We start from the raw sequence: 6,003 nt of genomic DNA, 5'->3' as shown, positions 1-6,003 counted from the left end.
TGAACCATGAGGAGCCAGAGATTGATACAAAAGCAAGAGGAGTTTATTGTTAACTGTGCTGGGGCCATCCTGCACCCAAAGGAGAGGAGACAACCATGGGCAGCCTGTTTGGCCAGATTTTATACAGTTTTCAGGAGTAGAATAGAGCAATAGCCACTAGGCACAATGTGATTGGCAGAACAGTATGACTTTTAAACTGATTGGTCCTTAGGGAATGAGGTAGCAAGGGCTTCCCTTATCTGCAGGTGGCCAATAATTGGTCCCCCGTGGTCCTTCAGAGGAATGTAATCAGCCTCTCCCTTCTGGAAGGGAGGGGTTCCTACTTGCTCCAAGAGCTCTCTCTTCCAGGAGGAGAGGGTCCTTCATGTTCTGGAGCCTGGTGGAAAATTTCCAAAGACTCTGAGCTGACCTCTTCAAGAGAAAGATAGACAGCCAACAATGAGGCATGATAACCTGGATAATGAACAGAACAACTAGGAAGAAGGTCTGACAGGACAAGAAGATCTAAGATCCACACAAACTGCCTGAACATGGCTTGAACATAGCCACCATCTACAGATTTCCTCACTTAACATTCCTGCCTCATATATGTGAACAAACACAGTACAAGCTCTGGTACCTTTAAAAGCACTGACACTTTTCCAAGTGTATTCTCTGACCACAAGGAAATGTGAATAAAAAGTTAATGATAGAAGGAAAACTTGAACAGTCACAAAACATAGACTTTAAACATATTACTAACCAGTCAATCATTGAAGAAGTGGAACAGAAATATAGGTAGGTTGAAGGGGGGGGTTAGAAATATCTATATAAAACATAACACTTCAAAAGTACATTGAATTGTCAAAAATACTGTTTAGCTAGAATTTTATAGTACTAGTACATATATTTGAAAGGAAGAAAAACTCCACTCTATAACCTAGCTTGTTATGTTAAGTCATTGGAAAATGAAAGGCAAATTCAATCTAATGTAGGAAGGATGGAAACAGTAGTGTCTTGCATGGGATAAATGAGATTGATGGGGGAAAGGTAATAGAGAAGCCCCAGAAAAAATGAAAGACGATTTCTGGGAGAATTGCTAAGCTATAACTTTAACTAAAGAGATGTAAAGTAGAAAAGGAATAAAACTTACATTATTGAAAGGAAGTTAGTCTTAATAACTCTGGGTGAACAACTTAGACACCTGAGATTAACATGAAAATTGTAATAACCAGATGTGATAACATGATTCTATCTTACACCGCTATCATAAAATATGTTGCTTACCTCTTTTGCAGCAGTAGTTCAGTATTCGCTCCATGGATGTTACCTTGCTCGTTGTGAATGGGCCTGGTGCCGTTTGTATGTTGATGCTAATTCCTCTCTCCTGGAAGGGATTAAGGACAAGGAGTGATTCATATTCAGGTGACTTCTTGTGAGCCAATCCCTTAATGAATAAAAGAGCCAATCACTGGGCAGGTAGGTGGGACTTCAAGGTTGGAGAGGAGGAAGAGAGGAAGCAAGAGAGAGTTAAGTCTTTTTGGATGGAGATAGCTTGATGACAAGATGTAGCTATGAGTATCTCCTGGTTTCAATCCTGATGGACCTGCCACCAAAGGATTTAGATTTAACAAGGCTTACAAGATTACGATTTTAGTTGCTGCGCCCAGTAATTGAGTTACTGTTGTTTCTGAACTAAGTTTGTGTTGTGTTTTCTTTCACATGGTGGCCCGGCAAAACATGGGTTTGCCACAGGTGTACCCCAAAGGCCGTGGGGGATTTGAAGCATGGTGCTGGCATGGTAATGACCCACCAGTGGGAACTTAGTGATCTGGGTGGAGATGTTTCAGGAGTTTTGAGCCAGAGAGTCTCTGAGGGATAAAAACAGGTTGGCCATTGCCCACCAGGATATGGGCTGCCAGCCCTCTGAGGCAGAGAGTAGTAGGGTAAAGTGTGGGAACGAGCTGGTTTCCTTTTTAATATTTTCTGGAACACTTGCATTTAAATTGTTTAATTTTTAGTAGTGAGTTAGCTTACCTGGCTCAGTGTTTAAGACATATTCACTACCATTCCACTTGCTTGTGGATTTGAGGACTGATTCTGCTAAGGAAGAATCCTGAGATTCTTTACTTAAAGAGACAATATAAAGAAATGGTTATCCACCCCAGCTGGGAAAACAGTCACAGATCAAAGAAACAAGTCATTCATTGTACATCCAATTTGCTGAACCAATTCAGCTGCTGAACAAATGAGTTTATTGAATTTCTAGTAGCTCAAGTGAGTGGTTGCTCTTGTAAGCAACCTTAGAGTGACGCCAAACATCTTTACCACTAAAAAGACCCACAGAAGCATGAGCAATGTGGTGATTTGATCTAGAATGTCCCTAATAGGCTCATATGATTGAATGCTTGGTCTCTGGCTGGTAGAGCTGTTTGGGAAGGATTAGGAGGTGTGGCCTTGTTGAAGGAGTTCTGTCACTGAGGGTGGGCATTGAGGTTTAAAATTTCAGTGCCATCCCAGGTTCTCTCTCTCTCTCTCTCTCTCTCTCTCTCTCTCTCTGCCTTATGGTTGTGATTGTTGTCTCAACACATAAACTCTCAATTATTTGTCTAGCATCATGTCTGCAAGCCTACTGCTATACTTCTGCCATGACAGACATTGACTACTATCTTCTGGAACTGTGAGACCCAAATCAAATGCCTTCTTTTTCTAAGTTGCTTTTATAATGGGTGTCCTTTTACAACAATAGAAAACTGTATAAATACAGCTAAGACCGACGACAAGCTGCATTGCATAAATGGAGTCATCCTTTCAGTTAACCATTCCCATCCTGTATATTTTAATGTCATAAGGCAATGTGTAGCTGTCAGAATTACTTGCATCTGGGAGGAAGGAGAGCATTTATGAGGGTGCGAATGTCTGCAATACCTGGTGAGAGTCTACTGACCTTTCCTATGTCGTCTGTGAGGGAATGTCGATGGGCCAGAGTCTCATACATGTAGTCATAGCTTCTCTAACTAAGATTGCAACAACCAGCTTACGGCAAGAGGATGATAATGCATAACTGGGGGAGAGTGTGAATCATATAGATGTTTGCTTAACATGCCAGAGTAACATAGCAACTTTGTAGGCATGGTGGGAGTAGGCTGCCCTGATCTCTCTCTTTGATTTCATAGCTCACTGGCTTATCTTGGGGCCTACCGAAAATGGTAAGTGGATGCACCATGCCACATCCCAGGTCTCAAGTGTTCAGAGGTTCATATTCTATAAAATGCCGAGAGTATACGGCTCTTCAGTCAAAGCCACATTCCACACTTTTATTTTCACTCCTATGCCGTCTGGAGCACAACTTCTTTTTTATTTCATTCTGTGCTATTCTGCCAATGCTTCCCCTTTTTCTTTTGCTTTGTGGAAGGCAAAATATTTGTAACTGGAGCAAAACAAACATCAGTTTTTGCTTTTTTAGGGGGAAGGCATTAGCTGTCAAAGACTTGGTTGAATTGTACAAACCCAAATTTTCCAAAGCAATTTCATGAGGAGTCAGCTCTGAGACAGCTTCTGTTAGAACATTTCCCACATTCTGTAAGTCATGGCTATTGGGAAATTTGCCATGCTCTTCCCTTCAGACTGTGAAGGGAAAGACATAATATCAATGTATATCCTTCAGACTGTGAAGGATATGTGCAGAGTTTTGTGAGTACTTGTATTAGTTCCCATTTCTATATTTTACAAGGTTTGTAGGAAAATATACTGAAATAGAGTTTTTCATTCTAACTGGTTTTTCTTTAATGTTTCTGAACAGACACATGTATGCCCTTTCTTGCTGTACTGACAGAAATCAAGGAATTGCCACAGGCTTACAGTATCCTCTTTATACTGTTCACACTAGCTTCTTGTCGCTTCTGCCAATATGAACACCACCGCAGGAATTAAGACTGAAAACTGCGTAAGTTACAAAAAATATCTTAGTAAGCAAATCAAGTAAACTCCTTCCCTTGGTTTTTACTGCCAATGGGATGGGTGACAGCATTTAAAAATAACAAGTGGAAACTTTCTGTTCACCCACAGGACAATAACGTTTAGAATATCATGTTTTTAATGTATTACTATCTGGATTACAATGTTTTCATATATTGTTTTAAGAACATTTGTTGCAAAGGGAGAGAGGGAGAGAGAGAGAATGTCATGGTAATATAAAACTGAGGGCTTTGAAAGGAGCTATGGTGTTCTGTGACTCTTACATTTGACCATATATCTGCTTAGAAGAGACAACAAACATCCCAGAAACTAGAAATGGAAACTATTTGCTTGCATGATGCCTACAAAAGCACCCTACACCATTCTTGGTTTGGTATTTATAATATTGCTCACTGGGAAAGTGTTAAGATGACACACAGAACCATAGTTTCTATATTGGAAACAGTAAACTCTTGCCTATGACTAGAGCAGATAAAAATTTCAGGTACCACACTCCCTTTCCTCATTGCAACCTGAGTTTTTTGTTAATACTCATTTCACCACCACCACCACCACCACCACCAACAACAACAACAACAACAAAAAATAAGAATCAACAACCATTGGTCATTGATATCTTTCAATATCAATGGTCTCAATTTCCCAATAAAAAGACATACACTAACAGAATGAATGTAAAAACAGCACCCATCCTTCTACTGGATTCAAGAAACATACCTCAACACCAAGAAGATACTTTCCTCAGGGTGAAGATATTCCAAGCAAATGGACATAAGGAGTAAGTTGGAATAGCCATTGTGATATCTAAGAAAGTAGGCTTCAAACCAAAACTAATCAAAAGAGATAGGGATGGACACCATATACTTATCAAAGGAAAAATTCACAATGAGGACACTGCAGTTTTTAACATATATTTCACAAAGGCAAGATTTGTCTTTGGACCCAATTTTATAAAGGAACATCATTACAGCTTAAATCATATTGACCCTCACACACTGACAGTGGCAGACATCAATACTCCATTCTCACCAATGGACTGGTCATCCAGACAAAAACTAAACAGAGAAATCTTGGACTTAACAGACTTATAAACCAAATGGAACTAAAAGATATATTTTTTTTCAAAATCAGGATTATCGATGGCAATCGATTCAATTTTAGCCTTCTTCAGTGCTCAGGAAGCTTTGCCATGTTAGCTCGTGTTTTGCCTCAGTCATCCATCATCCCTTTCCTCATGGGCTTCGCAGAAAACTACACTATTAAGTCCCTCTTGCCATGTGGAATCATCACATTTTAGCTCTGTTGAGGTGCAAGTAGACTTAACTCTTGAGAACTCACATGTCACTACTGCCTGTAGGATCTGACACTGCATGTTTGATTCTATAATATACTGTTGTTAACATGGGTCTCACGCCCTTATTTTGGGAATTCAAGCCATTGTTACAGCTTCTAAATACGTGAGTTTCTCTTGAGGCAATAGATGAGACTGACGAAATAGGGGGAAAGTATCATTACAGGAGATGTCAATAAGAAAAAACCTAAATAAAATAAAAAATACAAGCTCACTGCACACATCACTACACAATATGACATTTAATGTGACCTCATGTCTTCTATATACACACCCATGAAACATCACAAACTAACTGACTTGTTTTTGTGTCTTTTTTTTTAAATTTTTTATTGCATTATGATGAGAAAAGTTGCATGATTTCAATTTATCTGAATTTGTTAACATTTAAAAACATATTTTAATTTAATAGAATTGAATCACATTCTTGTTTCCCTTTTGCACCACTGCTCCTCCCATAGACCCCCCCTTCAATACCTACAATATCTTTTTTGTCATATTCCTTAAAATTTATAAAATATTATAACAATAAAAATAAGTATTATAAAAGTTGTTTGATATAAAACAACAATCAATTTAACAGTCTTATGTAGATACTCATCTAGAGCCATAGTGAAAATACATTTCTCTCAATATAAATTTTAAATAACTCCAAACATATTAGTTGTATACTTAAAAATAATACATCACTACTA

The sequence above is a fragment of the Mastomys coucha genome, unplaced genomic scaffold (genome assembly GCF_008632895.1).
Source record: "Mastomys coucha isolate ucsf_1 unplaced genomic scaffold, UCSF_Mcou_1 pScaffold6, whole genome shotgun sequence".
NCBI classification, from domain to species: domain Eukaryota; kingdom Metazoa; phylum Chordata; class Mammalia; order Rodentia; family Muridae; genus Mastomys; species Mastomys coucha.
Note: the sequence above shows the minus strand (reverse complement) of the source record.